Below are 7,500 nucleotides of genomic sequence, written 5' to 3'. Positions count from 1 at the left end.
GGCCGGGTAGACCTGGTGTCCCTCCCGGCCGGGTAGACCTGGTGTCCCTCCCGGCCGGCCGGACGGGTAGACCTGGTGTCCCTCCCGGCCGGGTAGACCTGGTGTCCCTCCCGCGGGCGGCCTCCAGCCCAAGTCCGGCCGGCCGGGTAGACCTGGTGTCCCTCCCGGCCGGGTCGACCTGGTGTCCCTCCCGCGGGCGGCCTCCAGCCCAAGTCCGGCCGGACGGGTAGACCTGGTGTCCCTCCCGGCCGGGTAGACCTGGTGTCCCTCCCGCGGGCGGCCTCCAGCCCAAGTCCGGCCGGCCGGGTAGACCTGGTGTCCCTCCCGGCCGGGTAGACCTGGTGTCCCTCCCGGCCGGCCGGCCGGGTAGACCTGGTGTCCCTCCCAGCCGGGTAGACCTGGTGTCCCTCCCGGCCGGCCGGCCGGGTAGACCTGGTGTCCCTCCCGGCCGGGTAGACCTGGTGTCCCTCCCGGCCGGCCGGACGGGTAGACCTGGTGTCCCTCCCGGCCGGCCGGACGGGTAGACCTGGTGTCCCTCCCGGCCGGGTAGACCTGGTGTCCCTCCCGCGGGCGGCCTCCATCCCAAGTCCGGCCGGCCGGGTAGACCTGGTGTCCCTCCCGGCCGGGTAGACCTGGTGTCCCTCCCTGCCGGCCGGCCGGGTAGACCTGGTGTCCCTCCCGGCCGGCCGGCCGGGTAGACCTGGTGTCCCTCCCGGCCGGCCGGCCGGGTAGACCTGGTGTCCCTCCCGGCCGGGTAGACCTGGTGTCCCTCCCGGCCGGCCGGACGGGTAGACCTGGTGTCCCTCCCGGCCGGGTAGACCTGGTGTCCCTCCCGCGGGCGGCCTCCAGCCCAAGTCCGGCCGGCCGGGTAGACCTGGTGTCCCTCCCGGCCGGGTAGACCTGGTGTCCCTCCCGGCCGGCCGGACGGGTAGACCTGGTGTCCCTCCCGGCCGGCCGGACGGGTAGACCTGGTGTCCCTCCCGGCCGGGTAGACCTGGTGTCCCTCCCGGCCGGCCGGCCGGGTAGACCTGGTGTCCCTCCCGGCCGGCCGGCCGGGTAGACCTGCCGGCCCGCAACCGGCCTGGTACCCACGTCGTACTGGCGGGGTGGATGCGGGCTCCCCAGATTTAAGCGTACGTGCTTCTCTCGGCGAGGTGCAGGGCTGCCGGTTGGCGGCGGTGGGGGTGAGAGGAGCGTGTCATTTCGGTTTTTTACCCTCCGCTCGTCCGAGATTGCAGCGCCTGTAATACAAGGCATGAAGCTGCAACCTCCCGCCCCGTGCCGTCGTCGTCTTTTCTGGGTTGCGATCGCAGCCACCACAGAAACGGGAAAAGAGAGATGAAAAGGAAAAATTAGTTGTTTTTTTTTTTTCTACAGCCGCCTCCCCCTGCGGTGCTCACGCCGCTGCCCTGCCCGGACCCGCTGGCCGCCGTGCGACCGCTGGCATCGACCGGTGTCTGCGTCCGCGTGGGGTCCCAGCACGGCCGGGTCTCTGGCCGGCATTCCCGCCACCCCCTCCCGGCAGCCCCCGCGCTCCCCGCCGCCTGCCCCTTGTGACGTCACAAGTAGCCGAGGAGGGGTAACAGGGCGCTTCCGGGCCCGGGCTCCCGAGCTGCCTGTGACGTCACGCCGTGCCCGAGCGGGCCCTGGCTTGAAGCAGGCGGCGGCTCGGGATGACACGGGCACCCGCGTAGCTCCAAGGCAGGGAGCAGGCCGTGGCCTGAGCCTCTCGCGGCGAAGTCACGCCTGGACTAGGACGTGATGGGCCTGGGCCGGGCCGTGGCTGGTGGGCTCTCACGCGAGGGGGTCTCCTGCAGCTTTCGAGCCGGTAGGCAGGCCGGCGGCGAGGCGAGGCCTGGCTTATGCAGCGCCCCTCGTGATCTCACCTTCAACTGGGGAGGCGACGGGGCCAGCGCAGCTGCCGGCTAGCGTACGGACGCGAGGGTCGGAACCGGCAGGGAAGAGTTCGGCTGAGACGGGATCGAACGCGGACCTGAAAACACGCGACGAGAATCACGAACGGAGAGGTCAAGCGGAAGCCTGACCAGCGCTAGGGCATCGATTCAGAAACGGTTCAGGAGCTCACGCTCTGCCCACGCACGTGCGCCCGCCTGCCCCGCACCCCCACAAGCTGCCCGGCCCGAAGCCGTCTGCCTGGGGCTGCCCGCGCGCGCACGCGTATACGGCCGCCCCCCATCCCGCCAAAGCCGCCCCACCCGCCACGTGCTTCTCCGTGAGACCGGCGGCGCCCCCCCAACACCGCCGCTTGGCCCGCGACGAGCCCGCCCCCCCCCCCCCCCCCCCCCCCAACCCTCCCGCCACCAGGTTCACCGTGACACCGGCCGCCCCCCCCACCCCCCAGCCCACCCACCCCCCCCCCACCACCCCCCGCCCCATCCCACCCCCCCACCCCCCGCCCCCGCCACCCCCGGGGTTCGCGAGGAGACCGGCCGCCCCCTACCTCCGGCCCGCTTTCCACCAGCAGCAGCACATTGGCCGCTCCAGGGAAGGAAGGCGGGAGACCTTAGGACCCAGCGGCGTCGCCGCCGCCGCCTCCGTGCCGGGGGGCCCGGAGGGGCCTCCCGCCGGCGGCGGCGATGATGGGTGGCGCGTGTTTTGGACGCTGAGCCCCCGCAGCTGCCGAGTCCCTGCCGCGCCGTGCCCGCGGCCCGGCTCCCCGCCTTCCTCAGTCGGTCGCTCGGCCGCCCGCCCTCCTGCCCGCCTGCTCCGTTCCCGCCGCGGGTTGAAAGCCAAACGAACGCCGAAGGGGTGGGAGGGAGAGCAGCGACGGGGCGGGGGTGTGTGTGTAACAACAGAAACCGCTCCCCACCAACACCACCCCCCCACCACCCCCCCCCCCCCCCGCCCCCCCACCGCCGCAACGAGCTCTGTCGACCCCCCTGCCGACCCCCCCCCAACCCCCACCCCTCCCGCCACCAGGTCCACCGTGACACCGGCCGCCCCCTGCCACCCCCGGGGTTCGCGAGGAGACCGGCCGCCCCCTACCTCCGGCCCGCTTTCCACCAGCAGCAGCACATTGGCCGCTCCAGGGAAGGAAGGCGGGAGACCTTAGGACCCAGCGGCGTCGCCGCCGCCGCCTCCGTGCCGGGGGGCCCGGAGGGGCCTCCCGCCGGCGGCGGCGATGATGGGTGGCGCGTGTTTTGGACGCTGAGCCCCCGCAGCTGCCGAGTCCCTGCCGCGCCGTGCCCGCGGCCCGGCTCCCCGCCTTCCTCAGTCGGTCGCTCGGCCGCCCGCCCTCCTGCCCGCCTGCTCCGTTCCCGCCGCGGGTTGAAAGCCAAACGAACGCCGAAGGGGTGGGAGGGAGAGCAGCGAGGGCGGGTGGTGGTGGTGGTGGTGGTGTAACAGAAACCGCCCCCGATCCCCCACCCCCCAGCCGTAGTGCTCCGCGGCGCCGAGGAGGCTGCGGTCGGTTGGCGGCCGCACCCACCGCCCTGCAGCTCCGGAGTTGCAGCGGTGGGGCGGGGACCAACGGCTCTTCGGGCGCGCGGGCGACGGTGGGGGTCGGGGGGCTGGGGGGGGTGGGGGGCTGGGGGTGTCTGTGTGTGTGCGCGTGCGTGCGTGCGTGTGTGTGTGTGTGTGTGTGTCTGTGTCTGTGTGTGCGTGTGTGTGTGTGCGCGCCTGTGTCTCTCTCTCGCGCGCGCGCGCTCTCTCTCTCTCTCTCTCTCTCTCTCTCTCTGTGTCTCTGCGTGTGTGTCCGAGCTCGTGTGTGTCGCGGCGGGGGGGGGGGGGGGGGGGGGAACAAACAACAAAACAACAATCCGAACAACACACACACACACACACACACGCGCGCACACACCCCCACACCCCCTATTCCCACACATAAAGCCCGGGAGCCCCCTTCCCACCCCCCCACCCCAACCCCGTCGAAAAAAACCTAAACGCGAATGCCAGCGAGCGCCTGGCAACGCCGGGACCCGGACCCGGACCCGGACCCGGACCCGGACCCGGTGAAGGGCGCCCGGTGCCCACGCCTCTGCGGCACAGCGAAAGGCGGGGGGAAAGAAACAAAATAAAAACACACACACGCACCCCCACCCCCCCCCCCACCCCCCCTCCCCCGAGACTAAAGCTAAACCCACGCTGCGAAACCAAAAGCTGAAGCCGAGGACCGCCCGGCAGCGCCGGGACCCCGACCCGGCGAAAAGCGCCCGGTTCCCGATGCGAACTCGCTCCAGCGAGACGGGCGTCTCCGTTGGGGGTGAGGTGCGGGGAACGTCGCCGCTTCTGCCGGGTCCCCTGGCAGCCGCGGGAAGCGGGGGGGGGGAGTGGCGGGCGGCGCCGTGCGGCGCGGAGTGGCGCGGCGCAGAGGGGCTGACTGGCGGCCGAGGGGGCGGGCAGCGAATGATGCCAGCGACTGCATGGCAGCCAACGGGTCGGGGCGGGGGGGTGGGGGGGCTGGTGCTGCGTGCACATGAGAGCGCGGCGGGGCGCGGGGGTGCGGGGGTGCGTTAAGAAAAAAAATTTCCCTTTTCATTTATTTTTTTTCGGATTTCATTGGCATCTATCGAAACAAAAATGTCTCGCACGACGCGGCCGCCAGGTCTACCCGCCTCCGGGGCGTGAAGCGGCCGACAGGTCTGCCCGCCTCCGGGGCGTGAGGCGGCCGTCAGGTCTACCCGCCTCCGCGGCGTGAGGCGGCCGTCAGGTCTACCCGCCTCCGCGGCGTGTGGCGGCCGTCAGGTCTACCCGCCTCCGGGGCGTGTGGCGGCCGTCAGGTCTACCCGCCTCCGGGGCGTGAGGCGGCCGTCAGGTCTACCCGCCTCCGCGGCGTGTGGCGGCCGTCAGGTCTACCCGCCTCCGGGGCGTGTGGCGGCCGTCAGGTCTACCCGCCTCCGGGGCGTGAGGCGGCCGTCAGGTCTACCCGCCTCCGCGGCGTGAGGCGGCCGTCAGGTCTACCCGCCTCCGGGGCGTGAGGCGGCCGTCAGGTCTACCCGCCTCCGGGGCGTGAGGCGGCCGTCAGGTCTACCCGCCTCCGGGGCGTGTGGCGGCCGTCAGGTCTACCCGCCTCCGGGGCGTGAGGCGGCCGTCAGGTCTACCCGCCTCCGGGGCGCGACGCGGCCGTCAGGTCTACCCGCCTCCGGGGCGTGAGGCGGCCGTCAGGTCTACCCGCCTCCGGGGCGTGAGGCGGCCGTCAGGTCTACCCGCTTCCGCGGCGTGAGGCGGCCGTCAGGTCTACCCGCCTCCGGGGCGTGAGGCGGCCGTCAGGTCTACCCGCCTCCGGGGCGTGAGGCGGCCGTCAGGTCTACCCGCTTCCGGGGCGTGAGGCGGCCGTCAGGTCTACCCGCCTCCGGGGCGTGAGGCGGCCGTCAGGTCTACCCGCTTCCGGGGCGTGAGGCGGCCGTCAGGTCTACCCGCCTCCGGGGCGTGTGGCGGCCGTCAGGTCTACCCGCCTCCGCGGCGTGTGGCGGCCGTCAGGTCTACCCGCCTCCGGGGCGTGAGGCGGCCGTCAGGTCTACCCGCTTCCGGGGCGTGAGGCGGCCGTCAGGTCTACCCGCCTCCGGGGCGTGAGGCGGCCGTCAGGTCTACCCGCTTCCGGGGCGTGAGGCGGCCGTCAGGTCTACCCGCCTCCGGGGCGTGTGGCGGCCGTCAGGTCTACCCGCCTCCGGGGCGTGAGGCGGCCGTCAGGTCTACCCGCCTCCGGGGCGCGACGCGGCCGTCAGGTCTACCCGCCTCCGGGGCGTGAGGCGGCCGTCAGGTCTACCCGCCTCCGGGGCGTGAGGCGGCCGTCAGGTCTACCCGCTTCCGCGGCGTGAGGCGGCCGTCAGGTCTACCCGCCTCCGGGGCGTGAGGCGGCCGTCAGGTCTACCCGCCTCCGGGGCGTGAGGCGGCCGTCAGGTCTACCCGCTTCCGGGGCGTGAGGCGGCCGTCAGGTCTACCCGCCTCCGGGGCGTGAGGCGGCCGTCAGGTCTACCCGCTTCCGGGGCGTGAGGCGGCCGTCAGGTCTACCCGCCTCCGGGGCGTGTGGCGGCCGTCAGGTCTACCCGCCTCCGCGGCGTGTGGCGGCCGTCAGGTCTACCCGCCTCCGGGGCGTGAGGCGGCCGTCAGGTCTACCCGCTTCCGGGGCGTGAGGCGGCCGTCAGGTCTACCCGCCTCCGGGGCGTGAGGCGGCCGTCAGGTCTACCCGCTTCCGGGGCGTGAGGCGGCCGTCAGGTCTACCCGCCTCCGGGGCGTGTGGCGGCCGTCAGGTCTACCCGCCTCCGCGGCGTGTGGCGGCCGTCAGGTCTACCCGCCTCCGGGGCGTGTGGCGGCCGTCAGGTCTACCCGCTTCCGGGGCGTGAGGCGGCCGTCAGGTCTACCCGCCTCCGGGGCGTGAGGCGGCCGTCAGGTCTACCCACCTCCGAGGCGACCGGCGGTGGCCGCTAGGTGTACCCGGCTCCACGTTGCCGGCGGCCGGCTCAGCGTCCGTAGAAAGGGCTGCCAGGTCTACCCGGCTCCGTCGGGACTTAGAGCGCGGGCAGACCTGTTGGCTCCGGCAGTTCCTCCAAGGGGTCGCTGTTTCGCGCTGCCTCCAGTTAGGTCATCGTAAGAGGCGGCGTCTCTGCAGCGCCTCCCCCGCTGGCAGGCAGACACTGCCTTTAAGCGCCCCTTTCCGGCGCGGACCCATATTCTCCTTATATAGGGGCACGAGGCGTCTCTGCTCCAGACAAGCGCCACCGAGCGAGGGCACGCGGCTTAGCCGGCCAAGTGGAATGCTGGGCGGCCGCAGACGGTGGTTTCCCCCGGGGAATTGGGCACGGTTCTCAAGCCGGTGCTCTGTCAGGCGAGCGTGCACGGAACCGAGAGCACCCAGAGAGATGCCGAACGGCACGAAGCCGGGCGGCGTTGGGGCGGTCGCTGCCGAGTGGTGAGAAAAGGACGGGCAGAGGTGCACGGGAGAGGCCGAAGACCGGTGGCCGGAGGCGGCTGGCGGCACTTGAACGCTGGATACTGGGGGGGGGGAGCCGAGCTGTGAGACTACCGTGGGTGGTTACCCCCGTCCCCCCCCGGTCCCCCGAGAGCCCGATGATGGCGGAGGGGGGGAGCGCCGGTATGTGTGTTGACACAGCGGTGCTCCGTACGGTTCCAGCCCGTCGGGGGCTGTTGCCCAGCTCCTTGAGGGGGCCTTGGGGATGGGAGGAGAGGTGGCGGCGGCGGCACCTGCTCCCTTTGTTTGCCGGCCTTAAGCCGGAGCCCGTGGCATGGGCACGCCACGGTTTTGGCTGGTCGCGGTGGCCGGCAGCTGGATGCAGACGGCCCGGGGGGGGTGTGTCTCGAGCCACCGGTGGGTGGCCCCCCCCCCGGCCCCCCGAGAGCCCGACGATGGTAAGGCGAGAGGCGGCGGCGCCTCCCTGGTTCTTGGTTTACTCCTTTCGTTGCCGGTATCGTATGCCATACGTGCGGGGCGGCCTGTGGTGTCCGGCCGGCTCTCGGCGTCCCTGGTTTCTACCGGCCGGGCTCGGTGAAGGGAGGTCTGCACGGTGCTGTGAGCGAAGGCTA

This window comes from Athene noctua, unplaced genomic scaffold (genome assembly GCF_965140245.1).
Source record: "Athene noctua unplaced genomic scaffold, bAthNoc1.hap1.1 HAP1_HAP1_scaffold_204, whole genome shotgun sequence".
NCBI classification, from domain to species: Eukaryota; Metazoa; Chordata; class Aves; order Strigiformes; family Strigidae; genus Athene; species Athene noctua.
The sequence above is the reverse complement of the archived record's forward strand: the minus strand, read 5'-3'. Positions refer to the sequence as shown.